Source organism: Papio anubis, chromosome 18 (assembly GCF_008728515.1).
Source record: "Papio anubis isolate 15944 chromosome 18, Panubis1.0, whole genome shotgun sequence".
NCBI classification, from domain to species: Eukaryota; Metazoa; Chordata; class Mammalia; order Primates; family Cercopithecidae; genus Papio; species Papio anubis.
The window spans coordinates 18145243-18168143 of NC_044993.1; positions in this window are offsets into that span (position 1 = coordinate 18145243).

A 22901-nucleotide genomic window follows, 5' to 3' on the forward strand; every position below is an offset into this window, starting at 1 on the left:
ATCTAAGCAATTATTGACTGTATAAAACAATAATATTAATGCCTTAAAGCACTGAAAATAGAGAATTAAAATGCACAGTAGTAAAAAACAAGTGTGAATAAATGAACATAAAATATTATAAGGTCTGTATTTTTTTTTTTTTTTGAGACAGAGTCTTGCTCTTGGCTCAGGCTGAAGTGCAATAGCACGATCTTGGCTCACTGCAACCTCTGCCTCCCAGGTTCAAACGATTCTCCTGCCTTAGGCTCCCGAGTAGCTGGGATTACTGGTGCACGCCACCACTCTCAGCTAATTTTTTTTGTATTTTAGTAGATAGTGTTTCACTGTGTTGCCCAGGCTGGTCTCAAACTCCTAAGCTCAGGCAAACCACCCGCCTCAGCCTCCCGAAGTGCTAGGATTACAGGCATGAGCCACTGCACCCTGTCTACATTTTTTTTTTTTTTTCTTGAGATGGAGTCTTGCTCTGTCACCCAGACTGGAGTGCAGTGGCATGATTTTGGCTCACTACAACCTCCACCTCCCGGGTTCAAGCAGTTTCTCATGCCTCTGCCTCCCGAGTTGCTGGGATTACAGGTGCACGCCACCACAAACAGCTAATTTTGTATTTTTAGTAGAGATGTGGGTTCACCATGTTGGCCAGGCTGGTTTTGAACTCCTGACCTCAGGTAATCCACCCGCCTAGGCCTCCCAAAGTGCTGGGATTAAACACAAATATATCAGTAATTATGTTAAGAGGTCTAACTGCAGGCATCTCATTTCTAACCACTGAACTCTTAAGGACCCCAAGACCTTATCTCTTGAGGCTATATGACTTTAAAACCCATGGCTCTTGAACAGTGAGACCTATAACTCTTTCCTATCAGCAGTTTTACCAGCCTACAGCTCCCTGATTGTTTCTAGACCCTAGGGATTTCCCTTACTTTTTAATGCCTCTTATAAGCTATATATAGGTGTTTGTAAGGGATAGCATTCTAGGTTATCTTTTTCTCCATATTGCAGGAACAAGAAAACTTAATTTCCTAAAAGAAAATAAAACTGTGGGTTTAAGACATTTGAGGATATACAAGTTAAAAAAATTATCTCTAATACATTTTTTTTTTTTTTTTTTTTGAGATGGAGTCTCTTTTTGTTGCCCAGGTTAGAGTGAATTGGCACGATCTGGGCTCACTGCAACCCTGCCTCTGTTCAAGCAATTCTCTTGCCTCAGCCTTCTGAGTAGCTGGGACTAGAGGTATGCCCCACCATGCCCAGCTAATTTTTGTGTTTTTGGTAGAGACAGAGTTTCACCATGTTGACCAGGCTGCTCTCAAACTCCTGACCTCCAGTGATCTGCCCGCCTCAACCTCCCAAAGTGCTAGGATTACAGGCATGAGCCACTGTGTCCAGCTTCTAATCCATTTTTTAAGTGAGAACAAAACTAGTAAAATGTAGTAAATGAGTTATTATCTTCATAGAATAGCTGATAAATCACATTTTTATTTCTATAGCAGCTACAAGATACTTGTTGCATAAGTTCAACTTCAGAACATGTAATTAAAATATCTACACTGACTCTTCCATTATCCAACAGGTCTAAGTTCAGAATCTCATATGCTTGTTAATCAGTACTCTTCAATTCCTAAACTCTTGTTTTCCTCATTCTCTTGAGACAGGATGACTTTTTTTTTTTTGAGGTGTTAAATTGGGGGATAGATAAGTCAACTTTCTAGCAACCTCAGTTCCTCATCTCTAAAAGGGAGATAATAGTACCTAGCAGAGAGTGTGCCAAAAGAATCAAATGAGGTAACAGTAAGTTCCCATACATGTTAGCTGTTGCTATGATTCCTACTTATTATCTTTCCCCAGCAATGATCATTACTTTTGGGAGTACGTCTTAGCAATGGTAACTGTTTTTGAGAGTAAGGTCAAATGCTTGGCATGAGCCACTCTAAGGAATGGGTAAGTTGTACCTTGAGGATCACACATAGTAACACAGGAAACTCCTACAGGGTATGTCTGCCATAGGCTGGCTCTAGTCTACCAGAGAAACAGGTCTTAGGCAGACAATAACGGATGCTGGCAAGGATGTAGAGAAAGGAGAACCCTCACACACTGTTGGTAGGAATGTAAATTAGCATAGCTGCTACAGAAAACTGTATGGAGGCTGCTCAAAAAACTTACAATAGAATTGCCATATGATTTAGCAATTCCACGACTGAGTATACATCCAAAAGAAAGGAAATCAATATATCAGATATATATGCACTTCTATGTTTTACTGAAGCACTATTCACAATAGCCAAGGTATGGAATCAACCTAACTGTCCATCAATGGATGAATGGATAAAGAAAATGTGATATATATACACAATGGAATATTATTCAGCCATCAAAAAGAATGAAATCCTGCCATTTGCAGCAACATAGATGAAACTGGAGGCCATTATGTTAAGTGAAATAAGCAAACACAGAAAGGCAAGTATCTCATGTTCTCACTCATATGTAGGAGCTTAAAAAGTGAATCTCTTGAAAATAGAGATTGTTGGCTACCAGAGGCCAGGAAGGGAAGGAGGGAGGGGCAAATGAAGAGGAAAAAGAAAATATAAATGTATTTATTACCACTGGGCTGTACACTTAAAATGGTAAAAACAGCAAATTATATATGTGTATTTTACTTCAGTAAAAAATGATTTTTAAAAATCATGTTGTATATATCCTTTAAAAAAAAAAAAGTCTTATTCCTTTCTTCCCCAAAGCTGTCACCAACTACTCTTGGTACTTCTATTTCTTGAGGACTGCAGAATACGGACACACATCCCCAATGTTGTATTTTGTTCTTTATGCCCCACCAAGCAAGTCTAACAGTCATTTTAAGTGTTTTATTGCTAATTGCTGTAGGGAACTAGGTAGTACCTAGTGAAGAGGGTATGTTTCCTGGGGTTGTGGTAACAAATTGCAACAAAATAGGTGGCTGGAAACAGAAACTTACTCTCAGGGTTCTGGAGACTAGAAATCTGAAATCAAGGTGCAGATGGATTTCAGCACAGCTGTGCTCCCTCTGATGTGTCTGGGGAAGAATCCTTCCTACCCTCTCCCTAGCTTCTGGCGGTTGCAGGCAATTCTTTGATCCTTGGCTTGCAGCTGCATAACTGCAACTTCTGCCTCTGTCATCACATGACCTCTTTCCCTGTGTGTGTGTGTGTGTCTACGTCTCCGTATCCAAATTTCCCTCTCCTTTCTGTTTTTTTTTTTTTTTTTTTTTTTTTTTTTTGACAAGGTTTTACTCTGTTGCTCAGGCTGGAGTGCAGAGGCACAATCACAACTCACTGCAGCCTCAAACTCGTGGGCTCAAGCTACCCTCCCACCTCAGCCTCCAGAGTAGCTGGGACACCTGGTTATTTTTTTTTATTGTTATTTATTTTTGGTAGAGATGATGTCCTCCTATGTGGCGCAGGTTGATCTCAAACTCTTGAGTTCATGCTATCCTCCTGCCTCAACTTCCCAAAGTGCTGGGATTACAGGTGTGAGCCCCTGTGACTGGCCTGCTTTCTCTTATAAAGAAACCGGTCACTGAATTAGGATCACATTCACAAATACTAGGGGTTAGGACTTGAATGTATCTTTTTGAGGGACACAATTCAACCCACAGGAGAGAATGTCTTTAAATGTAAGAAGCTATTAAAAGTTCTTATAATCCCTGTCCATGTTCTGTAGGTCTGGGTTTTTTGGAAATCCCTTGAGCTTCCTTTGTCCCTCACAGATCTCTGGGTAATGCTTTTTAAATGATCCTAGACTCCCGAACTCACAGCTCCTATAAAGCCCTCTGTACAGAAGTTTCTCTTCCCAGGAAACAGGCTTGATGGTATAGTTAGAATAAATTTCTGTTCTCCTTGAGGACAGGGATCAAAGCTTCATAATTCCTTGATACTAGAATGGGGTCTGATATCAATATTTTTTATGAACTAGAAATCATTCAAGTACCCTCTTGTTTCAGCTGTGTAATCTGTTTCTCAGGGGACTTCCTGACTAGGTGATTACCTTAAAACTGAGCTCCCATGCCATGTAAGAATGATCTCCTTAAGGTTTTTCCTCACATTCCACATCCTTACTGTTTCCTCCCTCTGAGACTATTTTACATCGTTCAAAAATCTCCTAGAAGGCATTGATTTGACTTCTGAAAGTAATAACACTTTGCAAAATATGCATTAGTGAAATTGCTTCTAGGTCATCATACTTTACATTTGTGCTTGGTGTAACATTCCCAAAGGATACCACAACTACTTTAAAAGAAGGTACATGATTATGACTTCATGTATGCAAATCATCCTCTCTTCAGTTGGTTCTTGTCTGCCCTTGGTTCTACTTTTTTTTTTTCTTTTTTCTTCTATTACTATGGCAGAACAGATTGAGAAAGAGTCTTACTCTACCCAGGCTGGAGTGCAGTGGCGTGATCATAGCTCACTGCAGCATCAACCTCCTGGGCTCAAGCCATCCTCCCATCTCAGCCTCCAGAGTAGCTGGGACCACAGGCATGCGCCACCGCACCTGGCTGACTTTTAAAATTTTTTGTAGAGATGTGGTCTCCTTTGCTGCCTAGGCTGATCTGAAACTCCCGGGCTCAAAGGATCCTCTGCTCCGGCCTTCGGAAGTGCTGGGATTACAGGCATGAGACACCACGTACGGCCTCAGTTCTACATTTGATTTTGCTACTCCTGTAAGTGAAAAATCTTTACCTTGATGGTTTATCCCTTCCATGGGATAAATCATCTACTAACATTTTGCTCTGTCCTGCAAATATTCTTATAAAATTATTTGAAATATTCTAAAAATAAAAATAACTTCTGTATACCTATTACACAGTTTAATAAAACACTACTAATATAGTTGAAACATTCTATGAACACTTCCTTAATAACATTCCCCTCGTCTTCCCCCCATCCACACCAGGTACATGTACCATAAGTGATCACTACAGCTAATTACCACCTGGAAGCTGATGTTTATGATCCCCATGCATTTTTGATACTTTTACTAAACTATATACTATTCTACATATTTCTAAATTCTAATTCTGTGTTATATTTGTTATAGATTATTCTACAATGGTTTTCCCCTCAAACTGACTGTGAGATATATCATATTGATACATACTGTTTGGCTTCATTATTTTAATAGCATCACTTTCATTTTAAAAATATACACCCATTTTTATCATTCTTCTGATGGAAATTTAGTTTCCATGTTTCTACTATTACAAACAATGGTTTTTGAACAGCCCCTTAGATCACAACTAGAGTTATTTTTCTTTTTCGCAACAGCTTTATTGAGATATAACTTATATACCATAAAATCCACCCTTTCAAGTGTATGATTCATAGTTTTGAGAGTATTCACAAAGCTGTGCAACCACCACAACTATCTAATTCCAGACTATTTGCATCATCTCAAAAAGAAACTCTATACTCATTAGCAGTAATTTCCCATTCTCCCCTACCCTGGCCCCTATCAACCATTAATCTACTTTCTATCTCTATGGATTTGCCTGTTCTGGAAATTTTTTATAAATAAAATCATACGCTATATGTCCTTTTGTGACTGGCTTCTTTCACTCAACATGTTTTTGAGGTTCAGCCATGTTATAGATGTACATTAATGTGATTGTGGTGATGGTTTCATGGGTACATGTCAAAACTTATCAAAGTATACACTTTAAAAGTATGAAATTTGTTGTATGTAAATTGTACCTCAATAAAACTACCAAATAAAATAGGCAAAACAGGCCGGGCACGGTGACTCAAACGCCTATAATCCCAGCACTTTGTGAAGCCAAAGCAGGTGGATCCCCAAGGTCAGGAGTTCGAGACCAGCTTGGCCAACGTGGTGAAACCTGGTCTCTACTAAAAATACAAAAATTAGCTGGGCATGGTGGTGCACGCCTGTAATCCTAGCTACCCAGGAGACTGAGGTGGGAGAACTGCTTGAACCCAGGATGGGGAGGCTGCAGTGAGCTGAGATCGTGCCACTGCACTCCAGCCTGGGCAACAGAGTGAGACTGCATCTCAAAAAAAAAAAAAAAAAAAAAAAAAGCAAAACATTTTAATAGATGCTTCACAAAAGACGTTCAGATAACAAGTGGATGAACTACCACTCTATTTCATTAAGCATCTGAGAAATATAACTTAAAATTACAGTGAGACATCAGTACACACCTACAGCAATAGTTAAAAAAATTTAAACTACTAATAACCCCAAGGGCTGATATGACTGTTGAATAACTGGAACTGCCGTACGCTGCTGATGGGAATGCAAAATGGGACAGCCACTTTTGAAAAAGGTTTGAAAGTATTTTACAAAATTAAGGCTGAGCATGATGGCTCCCACCTGTAATTCCAACACTTTGGGAGGCTGACGTGGAAGGATTGCTTGAGGCAGGAGGTTAAGACCAGCCTAGACAACACAGCAAGACCATGTTTCTACAAAAAATTAAAAATTAGTTAGGCATGGTGACATGCTCCTGTAGTCCCAGCTACTCAGAGAAGCTGAGGCCCAGGAATTCGAGGTTATGGTGAGTCATACCCTACCTCAAAAACAAAACAAAACAAAAAAAAAGAGAGAGAGGGGGAAAAAAAAAAAAAAAAAAGCAAAAAGCAAGCAAGCAAGCAAGAAATTAAAATCTATGGCCACACAAACACCTGTAGCCAAATGTTTATAGCAGCTTTATTACTAACAGCCAAAACCTGGAAACAACTCAAAGTCCATTAACTGTTGAATGGATAAACAAACTGTGGTAATACATATAATGGAATACTACTCACATATTAAAAGAAAAAATTAGTGATACATGCAAGAACATGGATGAATCTTAAAAGTATTATATCAAGTGAAAGAAGCCAGACACAACCAGCTCATACTATGTGATTCCACTAACATGATGCCTCCAAACACAAATCTATAGCAGTAGATATCAGATCAAGGGTTGCTAAGGACCAATGGTGAGGATAGAAAATCAATAATAAGGGCATGAGAGGACTTTACAGACTTACAGATACACTAAAAATGATTGTGATAGTAGTTCACAACTCTCTACCTTTGTCAAAACTCATAGAACAATATTCCTTAAAAGGGTCAACTTTACCATATGAAAATTATGCCTAAATATGCCCGACTTTGTTTTTTCAAAAGTGAGGGTGAGGTGGGATGGGGTTGGGGGAGACATTATATACAGGAGAACAAAGATAAGAACGACACCAAGTACCTAAAAACAACAGCCAGAGGACAATAGAATATTAAAGTGCTAAACAAAAGTCAACCTAGAATTATATATGCAGTGTAAAAAGATCTTTCAAAAATGAAAGTTGAATAAAAACATTTTCTAAGAAACAAACACTGATAGAATCCTTCACGTACATGCAGTATTAAATAAAGGAAGTTATTCAAACAGAAGGAAAATTATGAAAACATGGATCTACAAGAAATAAAGAGTGACAGAAATGTTAAAGATGTAGGCAAATAGAATTTACTTCTTAATTTCATGAAAACTTCCTCAAAATGAAAATACCAGCCGTAGATGGATGTATTCTATCAAACACTTAACAATGAAATGCCAAACTTATACAAACTTTTTCAAGAAGTAGAGAATACAACACATCCTAGATCATTTAAAGATGTCAGACACCTATACCCTAATTCTAAAACCAGACAATCACAATAAAGCAAAACTAAAGACTAATCTCCCCAAAATGGCAACCGAACACTGAAAAAAAATTTAGTTAAAGCCACTCCTCACATCATGTACAAAAGCAAATTTCAGGTGAGCTAATGTTCTCATGTGAAAAATAATGCCTGAGATGGTTAGGAAGAGGATTATGAGATTATATTCAGGTATATGCTGGTAGAATTTCACCATAAAATTATTTTAATATAAAACATCAAAAAAATTAAGGCACACAAACTATTTTCACTCTTCATGTTGATCAAGAATTTTCCTATTTCTTGTTAATTCAAAAAGACTCTGGATGCAATAACTTGTCAACTTATTTTTTGGTATGCCCCTGTGCTCATATACTACCTTACTACCTTTATCTCTCTGTTTTTTGTTTGTTTTGGAGATAGACACAAGCATTGGTCACTGCAGCCTGGAACTCCCGGCCCAAGTGATCCTCCCACCTCAGCCTCTTGAGTAGTTGGGAGCAAGGCGACCACCACCACAGTTGGCTAATTTTAAATTTTTTTGTAGAGATGGGGTCCCACTATCGTCTTGAACTCCTGGGCTGTTCTCGAACTCCTGGGCTGAAGCAATCCTTCCTCCTCAGCCTCCCAAAATGTTGGTTGGGATTACAGGTGTGGACCTTCACACTTAGAAATGACTTTTCTAATATCCTTAAATCAGTGCTCATGTAAGTTTCAGCCTTCTCATTCCACCTCCCTCCAAACTACAAGTCTTAAAACTCAGAAATGACAGCCATTCCGTAGGAGTAAAACACTCTGTGTTGCTGCTTATTTCTACTTAAAAAATCATATAGATATATTATATATAATATACAGATAGACAACAAATTACATTGTGTGTGTGTATATATATATAAAGAAACGTCTAGAACTGGACTGAGTCCCACTGATATCCACATTTCATATACAGGAGATGTGGGGAAAGCTGTCTATTTAGACTGTAAACTCCTAAAATGTTCATAAATCTCAGTGGAAATTAAATCCACTGGGATGGGAGAAGTATCATAACAGACAAAGAAGCTAAAGGTTAATGAAGAGAAGGTATCAATCAGTGACGACTTTTGTGCTTCGGATCAATCCTCAGAGTTTGTCCTCCAGCTTAACTTTTGGCATTATTCGTTTCAAAGTCTGAACAGTATCCATAAACCCAATACGAAACGTACAGATCAACAAGGTCTGACCAAAAACAAAACAATTATGTTTCCGATGTGAATGAGTCAATAGCTTACTTTCGTAGCGCTTTATAAAACGCTGTCACTTGCTGCTTTCCACGTTACGATATTCCCGGTCGGGAAGAGTAGGACAGCAGCATCTTTTCTGGATAAGGAACGTTCTGGATTCAATTTGTGAGGTGTCGGACGCTCACCAGATTGCGCGAAAGCCATTTTTCCACATCGTCAAGTGCACGCACCCCGTGTCTCAGTGTTAGTGATGAAGACGAGGATGAAATTACCAAAGACATCAGTGGGGAGTGAATTATACTTGGGGGAGGTGTAAGCACGTCGGAGAAGGAAGGAAGCTGAGAGACATTTTGTTTGTGAAAGAGGGAAGGTAGCATGAAGAGGAGCCTTCCATCAGGGGCAGCAGCACGGGGGCGGGCGTGGCGTCTCTGAGACTGCCGAAAAACGACGTGAGGGAAAAACCTAGAGGCTACGAGCAGGCGAACAGACGGAGGGCCTGCCTCAGGGGAGCGAAGCAGCCCGCCTGAAGCGCTCCATCTGGAACTGGCCTGTTTAACTCGGCGCCCCTCCAGCTCCGGCCGCCCTTTTCTGTTTAACTCGGCACCCCTCCAGTTCCGGCCGCCCTTTTCGTCTCTCTCCCTTCGCGGTCGCTCACCCCTGAGATCCCTGGTTCCGAATCGCTCAGCTTCATTCGGCAACTCGCGGACAACAAGCGCCACAAATTCAAATACGAGCTCTAGAGACTCTGTCTCAAACGTCTCCCAGAGTGAAGGATACAGGAACCAATCGAAGCCCGGCTGGCCTCAGAGGTCTAAGGTGATAGACGTTGCTAAGAAAAGGAGGTGGGACGATACCGAGTTGCCAAGACGACGGCTTCCGGGTGGGCGGCCTTAAGGTGGCTTCCGGCCGCAAGGCGAGACTCCGCGGGAAAACTCTCCCTGCTAGAGGGACGAGGAGATTTGGGGCTGCGGCCGTTTCCTGGGGAGCAGCCACGGGACTGTGTGCTGGGGTCACTCCACCGGCCGTGTCCTTTATTCTTCTTTCTCGCCCAACGGTTTACCTGAACGGTTATAAAGTGCACGTTATTTCCCTAAGGTAAGCGTGTGGTAGCGCCTCCTCCTCCAACTCGGGGGTAACAGAAACCCGCTGTCAACTTTGTTACACAACATACCTGTACTTAACCAGGAAAAGTTGAAATTTGGGATCTTTAAACATTCAATAACCTCTTGCTGTGTGAGGTTTTTTAACTGCACTGCACACATTTTGTAGTCTTTAACCATTGAATGTGATTTGAGTTTACAATGACATTTAACGTTCTGGTTCTTTCTGACCCCAAATTTCATCTGAAACAGTTAATGGACGAAGACCTGAAATTTTCTGTAATAGTCTCATAGGTTCTCCGACTTAAATTCTTAATCGCCCATAAATCTGAAGGCAGGTGGTAAAGATGAGCAGGTGATTTGAGCACCGTCCGTGCCAAGAATCTAACTAATTCAGCTGAGACTCCTTTCGTCAGGAGCATTATTTTAATCTAAAATATTTTAAACCAAATGGTAAACATGGCTGCTTTGGTTTCAGTTGTATTTCATTTGATGATGATAGACTCACACAGGACGATCTCATTTGTCAATGAAAGTAAACTTTAGTGACCACACTTAAAGTTCTCTGCTTTCTGCAGAGAACTCTTTAAACAAACATCTTTTATCAGACCGCAGAAATCATTATTAAATTCTTGTCACCAAAATGGAAAAATGGAAAAACTAAAGCAAAACTTATCTGCTTATCGAGAACAATTTCTTCCTCCATAGTTAAGGTAGGGAAGCGTTTATGAAAGCTTAGATCTGTATGTTTGGGATCCTGCCAACCCCTTTCTTAAAATTCCGTCTTCAAAACTCCCTGCTAATGAGCACTTTTCCAGCAACTTGGATGAAACATTCTGAATAATTCCTCAGCCTGAAGGTTAGAAATTTCGTTAAATAAAAAATTAAATACACAGAATACTTAGGTATGAAACATTAATGAACTGAGTAATACATTCTTAAGAAGAGGAGGCACTTAAGAAAACACAGGCCACCTGCATTGTGGAGCCATTTAATGTGATGAGATTTGATAAATGGGCAAGAGATCAAAAAATGCCCAGGGTTTCAAAAGAGAATGTTCCATGAGCTACTTACTGGCTACATAGACCATTTGAAAGTCAACTCAGTAGAAGCCCAAGAAGCCTTCAGATGAACCTGAGTATCCTTTGGATGTCAGTGTTGTACTGAACAAAGTCAGTTGAACTGTTATTTATCTGACAAGAAAAAAAAATGCCTAAATTTTCTAAGGACTTAGACCATTCATTTAAAGATATATAGTGATCTTAGAGGTTAGAAAGCACAGAAAAGAAACTTGAACATAGAGTTACTTAAAAGGAGAAAATTTTCCTCTGGTAGAAGACATGTATTTGCCATTGTACACTATTCTCTCCTTGATGTCCTCTCCCCTCAGCTTGGCTGAATCCTACTTAAGCTTTTAAGACCCAGCTCAAATTGTGATTCTTTTGTGAACTGGTCCATAGTCACCTCTCTCCCTCTTGTGTGCCTATAATAGTCTTTATTTGGCATTTTTGTTGTATTCCCTATAATGTTTCTTATTTATGTTTATGAATATATCTTACATATAACTTGCATCATCTAAATCCTAAACTACTCAGAATTGTGTTTACCATGTAGCTGGCAGACAGACTTGAACAAATAAGTTTTGATGTAAAAATGCCAAGATTAATGTTAAACATAGTTGAGATCCATATTAGTTTGCTAGAGCAAACATAAAATACCACAGATTAGGTGACTTAAACAACAGAAAGTTATTTTCTCACGATTCTGGAGGCTACAAGTTCAAGATCAAGGTGTCACCAGGGTTGGTTTCTTTCTGAGTTCTCTCTCCTTGACTTACAAATCACTGTCGCATCTCTTTGTTTTCATATGGTGTTTCCTCCATGCGTGCCCACACCTGTGTCCAAATTTTCTTTCCTTGTAAGAACACCAATCCTATTGGATTCAGGCTCGTGTTAAAGACCTCGTTTTAGCTTAATTACCCCTTCAAACACCTTATCTCCAAATAGCGTTACTTTCTGAAGTACTAGGGGTTACAACTTTAACACATAACTTTTGGGGGGACTCAAGCCCATTAACAGTAGCCAAGACTCAAAAAGCAGAAATGATTGGGAGCAGTTATCTGACACCTTTCAGAACTCTCATCTTTAGACCTATAGATAGCATAAATGTGTAAGTCAGATTAGTGTAAAATAATAGGAAGTGGTAGGGCCTGTGGCAATTCAGGGTATATTTGCCCAGACCAAAGACATTCGAATTAAAATTGTAAACAAGTCTCCATCCCCACCTGAGCCATCCAAACAAAACAGTTTGGCTGGTTTTGACTTACAGGTTATCAGTTTGCAAAAACCACGAACTGTGTTATTTCATTTGGAATCATAACCTCTTATGGTGGATATTGGACTTATTAGGTATTTTTATTGCATATTCAAATATATTTTTCCCAGACCCCATTGGTTTACACACAGCTTTTTTTATTGAGTACTTGCTGTGTTAAAGGAACTGTACTAAGTGCCATACAGAGTTTAAGATCTGTAAGTTTGGCTACATATACCCTAGAGTTAGAAGGACCTATTTTTGAGATAATGTATTAAATATATAACTATACAAAATTTAATTTTTGTGTAACTTTATCCTGTAAATAAATTCGAACTCCAAAAAAAATTTCTTGTCAGACCATATGCACTGCAAAGACCAAGACTGCATCCTCAAGTACAAGGGTAGAGGAAATGAGACAAATAAAAAAATAATTATTGAGCAAGATGAAAAGAAGACCATGAGAGGATTATAGATAAAGTGCTATGGGAGATCAGAGGGCAAACAGATTTCATCCAGCTGGGTGTGTTGCTGAAGGTATTTAATGCAGTTCGAATTAATCTTTTCATGGCACTCGGTACCTCCAATATAACAATAATCGGCATATTATATGGTAGCTATTTGCATATGTTCATATCCCCTCCCAATACATTCTAAAATACACAAGAATGTCTTAATCTTTATTTGTTCCGGTCTAATGTTATTCAAAATTATCTAGTGTTACCCGAAGGAGTCAGTTGGGGAACTTTTTAAAAAGAAACTTGTCTTAATTCTAGCTCTGAAGATCGTAATTAAGTAGGCCTGGAGAGGTGGTGGAGGATCTCTGTTTTGAAAAGTTTTCCCTTTCCCTGGTGATCACACCATTTAGAACCTACTGCCCTAGAGCACCTAGTATATAGTATGCTCTCAGTAAATTGTTGTCACATTAAATGAGCAGAGCTGCAATTTCGTAAGATTAATAAGACTCCAGTGTGTAGGATGAATTAAAGTGGGAAATATCCTAGAGGCAGGAAAATCCTATTACAGATGTCTAGCTAAGAGATGTAGCAGCCCTGAACTAGGGTAGAGACAATAGGAGAGAAATGGATGAGAAACACTGAGAAGGTAGAATGAGCAGAATTAGGTGAAAATTGATATAATGCAGTAGTTCTCCAAATGTAGTATGCCTAAATCTTACATGGATTGTTGATTTTAAAAGATTTGTGGGATGTATTCTTGAAAACCTGTTCAGCAAATTCAGGATAAAGCACATGAATCTACATTTTTAACAACATTTCTTCATGATTTTGATTTAGAGTAAATTGAAAACCTCAATGTAAGAAGACACTAATCTGTTGACCATGGTGAGTAGGGAAGGGGGAATATTGAAAAAGAATTCTAAAGATTAAATCTTGAGTGACAGGGAATATGATAAGCCATTAATAGACCCTGAAAATTTGGTTTTGAGGGAAATAAAGTTCATCCATGAAGCTATTCGGCAAGTAAGAAATGCTGTTTAAGAGCCTGGAAAAGAGGTTTGAGTGAAGAAAAAATTAGAAAATATTTGTGTAATAAAGATTTCTAAGAGATCAAAGAAAAAGAAAACGGTTATAAAGAGAATTGAGGGAGTAGTTCTCTTTTTAGAGACGTTGAAGGAGGCAGCGCATGAAACAAAGCGGAAAGAAAAACAAACTGGCAGAAACAAAAACAAGGGTCTCAAGCAAATAATATTTATAGCAGGTGAATAAGAAATACAGGGGTTGTGGTGTGGGTGCAGAGAGGTTTCTGGAATTGGCATCTGTCTGTATTGTTGAATAGAGGAAGTTCTATAGAATGTTGGGGTTTCTACGAATTGAAGAATAAATTCACAGCAAAATCAAACCTAGGGATGATTAAGCATAATTTATAATGTGGAAAAAAGAGTGAGAAGTTATAACAAAGAGGTAACCCCTCAAGTTGCTTCTAATTCATAGTTTTTTTGTTTTATTTTGTTTTGTTTTGTTTCGAGACAGAGTTTTGCTCTTGTCTCCCAGGCTGGAGTGCAGTGGCGCAATCTCGCTGACTGCAACTTCCACCTCCCCAGTTCAAGAGATTCTCCAGCCTCAGCCTCCCAGGTAGCTGGGATTACAGGTACCCGCCACCATGCCTGGCTAATTTTTGTATTTTTAGTAGTGACAGGGTTTTGCCATGTTGGCTAGGATGGTCTCGAACTCCTGACCTTAGGTGATCCACCCACCTCTGCCTCCCAAAATGCTGGGATTACAGACGTAAGCCAATGTGCCTGGCCGAGACTTCCATTTTTTGTAACAAAATAATTTTAAGAGCACAATCAAAAGAAATAAAAAGTGAGAGAGAAAATGGCCGTGATAAAATTAATAGTAATCATTCATTATTAGCCAAACCTAGATTTTTGTAACGTTCTTCTTGATTAGTAGGGGAAGGTGAAAGAAATGAATTAATAAAATTGATTAAAAGTCCCCTTTTTAAGAAGTAAAAGAAAACAAAAGAATAAAAGTAATTTGTGAAATGGAGTTTTTTAAGCTTTAAAGAAGAAAAATAGTTGGAGGGAAAATAATACTTTAGCAACAAAATAGTTTTATAAACATTGCATGTTATATGCCAGTCTTACAAACTATTGAAACAATGTTGACATTATGCAAACTAGGTTGTTATAACTTTAAGATATTAATTGTAATCCCCAAAATAACCACAAAGAAAATAACCTACACACACACATACACCAAAATGGTACACTAGAAAATATGAACTAAATATATATATTTTTAAGTGATGATGGAATTGAAGTTAAAAAAATATGTAAGATAACAAATAACTAAATGATAGCAGTGAGTCCTTATCAGTAATTATTTTGAAAGTAGTTGAATTAAACTCTGTGATTTAAAGGCAAATATTGTCATAATTGGAAAAACACAATCCATCTATATACTGTCTACAGGAGACTCTCTTTCAATACAAAGAATCAAAGAAGTTGAAAGAAGAACGAGAAAAGATGGTCTATGCAAGTGGTAATCAAAAGAAAGCTGAGGTGGCTATATTAATGTCAGAAAAATAGACGGTTTTTTTTTGTCGTTGTTGTTTTGAATCAAAGTCTCTCTCTTGTCCCCCAGGCTGGAGTGCAATGGTGCAATGCTGTGATCTCGGCTCACAGCAACCTCTGCCTCCTGGGTTCAAGCCATTCTGTTGCCTCAGCCTCCTGAGTAGCTGGGATTACAGGCGCCTGCCACCACACCCGGCTAATTTTTGTATTTTTGGTAGAGACGGGGTTTTACCATGTTGGCCAGGCTGGTCTTGAACTCCTGACCTCAGGTGATCCGCCCCCACTTGGCCTCCCAAAGTGCTGGGATTACAGGTGTGAGCCACTGTGCCCAGCCAAATAGACGGTTTTGTTTTTTTGTTTTTTGTTTTTTTTTCTAGATAGAATCTTGCTCTGTCGCTCAGGCTGGAGTGCTGTGGTGTGATCACAGCCTTGGCCTCCCAAGCTCAAGTGATCCTCCTACCTCAGCCTCCTGAGTAGTTTGAACCACAGGCATGTGCCACCACCACACCTTGTTATTTAAAAAAAATTGTTTGTAGAGACAGGATTTCACAATGTTGCCAGGCAGGTATCAAGCTCCTGGGCTCAAGTGATCCACCTGGCTTGGCCTCCCAAAGTGCTGGGATTATAGCCATGAGCCACCATGCCCAGCCAGAAAAATAGATTTTAAGCCAACAAGTTACAGGGAACAAAGAACATTATTTCTTTATAAAAGGTTCAATTCATCAAGAATATATGGTAATTATAAGCATATATAGCAAAGTTTCAAAATATATGAAGCAAATATTGATAAAATACAAGGAAGAAATAGATAGTTCTACAGTGGTAGTTGGATACTTCAATATCTCACTTTCAATAATGAATTGAAACAACCACCACATGAGACATCAATAAGGAAATGGAGGCCTTGAACAACAACATAAACCAAGTAGACCTAAGAGACATAAAGATTACTGTTCTTCACTTCCAGCAATAGCAAAATACATATTTTTCTTCAGGTGCACCTGGAACATTCTCCTAGATATCGCATATGGTAGGCCTCAGAGGAAGTCCTAATAATTTTTTTTTTTTTTTTTTTTTTGAGACAGAGTTGCCCAGGCTGGAGTGTAGTAGTGTGATCTCAGCTCAGTGCAGCCTCAGTCTCCCAGGTTCAAGTGATTCATTGTTAATGGAAAAGATAATTTGTATGATTTCAATCTTAAAAATTTATTAGGGGGTGGGCACAGTGTTTCACACCTGTGATCCTAGCACTTTGGGAGGCCAAGGCTGTTGGATTACCTGAGGTCAAGAGTTCAAGACCAGCCTGACCAACATGGCGAAACCCCGTCTCTATTAAAAATATTTTTAAAAATTAGCCTGGTGTTTTGGCAGGCACCTGTAATCCCAGCTACTCAGGGGGCTGAGGCACAAGAATAGAAGGCAAAGGTTGTAGTGAGCTGAGATCTTGCCACTGTACTCTATTCTCAATAGAATGAGACTGTGTCTCAAAAAAGAAGGCTGGGCGTGGTAGTTCATGCCTGTAATCCTAGCACTTTGGGAGGCCAAGGCGGGCGGATTGCGAGGTCAGGAGATCGAGACCATCCTGGCTAACACAGTGAAACCCCATCTCTAGTAAAAATACAAAAAAAAAAAAAAAAGGCCGGGCGTGGTGGAAGATGGCTGTAGTCCCAGCTACTCGGGAGGCTGAGGCAGGAGAATGGCGTGAACCCTGGAGGCAGAGCTTGCAGTAGGCCGAGATCATGCCGCTGCACTCCAACCTGGGTGACTCTGTCTCTAAAAAAAAAAGAAAAAAATGAAATTGCTAATAGAAGGCAAACTGGAAAATTCACAACTATGCGACATTCAAAAAGCAAACTGCTGTATAACAAATGGGTCAAGGAAGGAGTCACAAGGGCTTCCCTCTTTGAAAAGAAATGAGAAGAAAAAAATCCCAAGGGAAATTAGAAAATCCTTGAGACAAAAGAAAACTAAAGCACAATATGCCAAAAATTATGGCTGTGGGGAAAGCAGTGCTAAGAGGAAATTTTATAGCTATAAATGTCTCCATTTAAAAAGAAGAAAGAGCTCCAATAACCTAAGTATATACCATAGGGAATGAGTATGAGAAGAGCGAACTAAACCCAAAGCTAGAAGGGAGAAATAAATATGAAAACAGAAAGAAATGGAGAATAGAAAGACAGAGAAATTAACAAAGCAAAACCTGGTTCTTTGAAAAGATAAAATTGATAAACCTTTAACTAGATTGGCTAAGAAAAAAATGACTCAAATTATTAAAATTAAATAAAAACGGGGACATTACTACTGACTTTACAGAAATAAAAAAGGATCGTGAGAGAATACTATGAAAAGTTGTATACCAACAAATATGCTAACAAATTGGATAACCTAGTTGAAATAGCTGTATTCCTAGAAAGATGCAAAGTACCAAAACTGATCACAGAAGAAATAGAAACTGAATAGTCCTATAACAAGAGATTGAATCAAAATTTTAAAAATCCCCCAACAAAGAGAAGCGCAGGATCACATGACTTTACTGATGAATTCTACCAAATATTTAAGAAGAGTTAACATAAATCCTTCTAAAAAAGTTGAAGACATGGGAAATACTTTCTAACTCATGAGGCTATCATTACCCTGATACTGAAGCCAGACAAAGATATTACAAGAAAACTTTAGGACTGTATTCATTATGAATATAGATGCATGAATCCTCAACAAAATACTAGCAAACCAAATCCAGCAGCCTGTTTAAAAGATTATGCACTATGACCTAGTGGGATTTATCCCAGAAAAGTTAGGGTGGACTAGCATAGGTAATTTAATAATTTTATATACCACATTAATAAATAAAATTGCATGATCTTCTTAATTTATGTAGAAAAGTACTTGAAAAATCTGAAAACATCTCCCGATGAAAAACATTGAATAAACTAGGAATAGAAGGGAATGTACTCAGGCTGGGCATGGTAACTCACGTCTGTAATCCCAGCACTTTGGGATGCCGAGGCGGGGAGATTACTTGAGCTCAGGAATTCAAGACCAGCTTGATTAACATGGTAAAACCCCATCTCTACCAAAAAAAAAAAAAGAAAAGAAATTATCTAGCCCTGGTGGTGTGTGCCTGTAGCCAAGATTGTGCCACTGCACTTCAGCCTCGGTGACAAATGAGACCCTGTCTTTAAAAAAAAAAAAAAGTTCTTAGCATGATAAAGGTCATCCGTGGAAACTCATAGCCAGCATTATACTCAGTGGTGAAAGATAGGCAGCTTTTTCCCTGAAATCAGGAACAAGACAAGGAAGCCCACACTTACCACTTGTATTCAACATAGTAGTGGAAGTTCTGTCCTGAGCAATTAGGTAAGAAAAAGAAAGAAGTAAAACTATGTTTATTCACTGATGATGTAATCATATGTAACTCAAAAGAATCCGCACACACACACACACGCGCACACAAACACTTTGCTAGATGTAATAAACTAATTCAGCAAAGTTGTAGGATACAAAATTCATAGAAGTCAGTTATACAGTCATGAGTCATTTAGTGTCAGGGATACATTCTGAAAAATGCGTTGTTAGGCAATTTTGTCTTTGTGTAAACATCATAGAGTATATTTACACAAACCTAAGTGGTACAACCTGTTGCTCCTAGGCTACCAGCTTACACAGAATGTTACGGTACTGAATACTGCAGACAATTGTAATACAATGGTATTTGTGTATCTAAACTTAAACAGAGAAAGTACAGTAAAAATAAAGCACAAAAGATATTGGTACACCTGTATAGGACACTTAACACGAAAGGAGCTTGCAGGGTTGGAAATTGCTCTGGGTGAGTCAGTGAGTGGTGAGTGAATGTGAAGGCCTTGCACATTACTGTTCACTTCTGTATGATTGGCTGTGCAGATTTTTTAATACCATCACCACAAACGTGAGTAATACATTGCACTATGACATTAAGTTAACGATAGGAATTTTTAGCTGTTATAATCGTGTGGGACCAACATCATATATGTGGTCCATTGTTGGCAAAAATGTCATTATGCGGTGCATAAGTGTACCTCTATGCACTAGCAATGAACAACTTGACAAATTAAGCAAACAATTCTATTTACAATAGCACCCAAAACATTAACATAAAATATTTAGGAATACATTTAATCATGGAGGCACAATATTGTATTCTAAAAACTGTAAATATTGCTGAAAGAAATTAAACAGTCATCTCATGTTCATGGATTGGAAAATTTAATATTGTTAAAATAGCAGTACTACCCAAAGCAATCTATAGATTCAGTTTAATCATTATAAAAAATCCTAATGGTGTTTTTTTATATAAGTAGAAAAACTTGTCCTGAAATTATGTGGAATTTCATGAGACCCTGAATAATCAAAATAATCTTGAAATGAAAAAGTTGAGGGACAAGCTACAGTAACCAAAACATTGTTTGATACTAGCATAAGGATAGACATATAGACCAATGAAGTAGAAGCGAGAGCCCATAAATAAACCCTCATATATAGGGTTAAATGATTTTTTTTTTTTTTTTTTTTGAGACAGAGTCGCGCTCTGTCGCCCAGGCTGGATTGCTGTGGTGCCATCTTGGCTCACTGCAAGCTCTGCTTCCCAGGTTCATGCCATTCTCCTGCCTCAACCTCCCGAGTAGCTGGGACTACAGGCGCCCGCCACCATGCCCGGCTAATTTTTTGTGTTTTTAGTAGAGACAGGGTTTCACCATGTTAGCCAGGATGGTCTTGATCTCCTGACCTTGTGGTCTGCCCGCCTTGGCCTCCCAAAGTGCTGGGATTGCAGGCATGAGCCACCGCGCTCGGCCTAAATGATTTTTTTCAATGGTGCCAAGACCATTCAATGGGGAAAATAGAGTCTTTTCAACAAATAGTATTAGGAAAACTGGATATCACATGCAAAAGCACAAGTTTGGACTCTTACCTTACACTATATCCAAAATTTAAAATGGATTAAAGGACTAATTTTAGAGCTAAAACTGTAAACCTTTTAGAAGATAACATAGGGACAGATTATCCCTTGGATTTGGCAATGATTTCTTAAATATGACACGCAAAGCACTCACAACAAAAGGAAAAAATAGATAAATTGGACTTTATCATAAGTAAAAACTTTTGTGTATCAAAGAATACTATCGAGAGTGAAAAGATAACCCACAAAGTAGAAAATATTTGCAAACCATGTATCTGATGAGGTGTACCATCTAAAATATATAAAGAATTTCTACAAGTCAACAACAGAAAGACAAACCCAATTTTCAAATGGGCAGAGGACTTGAATACACATTTCTCCATATAAGATATACGAATAGCCAATGAACATATGAAAAGATGCTAAACTCTGTTAGTAATACGAGAAATACAGATTAAAAGCAATAAGATACTTCAAACCAATTAGGGTGGCTATTACTTTAAAAAAGGGAAAATCACAAATGTTAGCAAGAATACAGAGAAATTAGAACTCTTGTGCATTCCTGGTAGGACTGTAAAATGATATAGATTCTGTGAAAACAGCTTGACAATTACTCAAAATGTTAAACATACTAGTTACACTCTTAGGTATAAACCCAAAGAGATAGTTGTACACCGGTGTTCACAACAGCACTGTTCACAATAATCAAAATGTGGAAACAACCCAGTTGTCCATCAACACATGCATGGATAAACAAAATGTGGTGGACCCATAGAATGGAATATTCAGCCACAGAAATAGTAAAGTTTTTGATACATGCTATACCATGAATGGACTTTGAAAATATGCTAGTTGAAATGCCATAAGCAAAAGGACAAATATTGTATGATTCAAAATTTGTATGACTCATAAAGACACAAAGTAGATTACCAGGAGCTGCAGGGTGAGGAGGAGGAATGGGGAGTTAAGTACTTCACAGGTACAGAGTTTCTCTTTTGGATAATAATGTTCTGGAAATAGTGGTGATGATTGCACAACATTGTGAATGTACTTAATGCCACCAAATCATACATTTAAAGACTGTTATAGTGGTAAATTTTATGTTATAAACTTTTTTCCACAATCAAACTGTATTATGTATGTATATGAATAAGAATTCAGTGTAGTTACTATTTTTGAGAATCACTATTCTAACCTAACAGTTAATGGGAAAACCCTTAGGTTTTTTTGGTTCAAATTCTTTATCTTTTAATCTTATTTGGGTTTTCCAGATAGATTTTTTGGTGGCTCATGCCTGTAATCCCAGCGTTTTGGGAGGCCAAGGTGGGCAAATCACAAGGTCAGGAGTTTGAGACCAGACTGGCCAACGTGGTGAAACCCTGTCTCTACTAAAAATACAAAAAAATTAGCTGGGCATGGTGGCGGTGCCTGTAATCCCAGCTACTTGGGAGGCTGAGGCAGGAGAATCGCTTGAACCTGGGAGGCAGAGGTAGCAGTGAGCTGAGATCATGCCACTGCACTCCAGCCCCGGCGACAGTATAAGACTCTGTCTCAAAAGAATAAAATATACTGGCCAGGCATCAGAAATATTCTAGTATTCTGCTGTTAAATTTTATAATTTAATGAGTACTTTTCAAATACAAGTCATTCTCAGAAGAATTTGGTAACAGGCCTAGATTTTTGGGGTTGATTAGACTTGGCTGAGCTGGAGTTCTGACACTGAGAGTCCAGAATATTGAATATCTTGGTGATAGTAAACATGGAGGCCCAATAGAAGCAAAGTACGTGACTCTTGTGCTACACAAACAGGGTGATTTAAATTACCTATTTAACATTATGTATTGAAGTAACTAAAAACAAAATATTACCTTTTCATTAGTCAGGATAAGATAGACTGTGCTGCAGGAGGAAAGTAACCCCCTAAATTTGTGTGATGTTACCTTCTCATCAACAACTATCCACAAGAGAGGCTCGAGAGTTCCCCTTATATTTAGTACCAATCTAACTACCTCAAAGATGGAAAATGCAGATTTCATATGAAGATCTGTCAGTGGCTCTTTCATAGTAATCTATATTTAAAAAATTTCTTCACAGTGAGCTATGTGATGTTTCAGTGATGTTTAGATTTACTTAAATTTATTTCAGACAAAATAAGGACAAGATTTCTATAGAGACAAGATATTTAAGATATTTACAGGTTTTGGAGATTTGTTATTTCATAGTACTGGCAAAATTCAGTAGAACTCTCAACTTTGGTACTGGCATCAACTTTGATGCTAGTGTTAAGAACCACCTGTGTAAATTAGTTGTGTGAATTAGTTGTATGTTCTCTCAAGCAATTCATTTTGACTCAATGTCAGCATCTGAAAATGGGGACAGTAATACCTACCACATGGAATTCTTGTAAGGATAAAATGAGAATGAGAGAATGTAAAGTGTTTCACAGTGTCTGATACACTTCAGATTATCATTAATGGCAGTTGTCATTACTGATTGAATATTACTTGGCTTTATCTATGTTCATACGGTTTCGTGGACATCAAATGGCATAGTGTAAGAACTTTTTGAAAATTGAAGTTGGTATATAGATACTCACTTGACAACTGATTATAATCTTTTTTCTGAAGTCC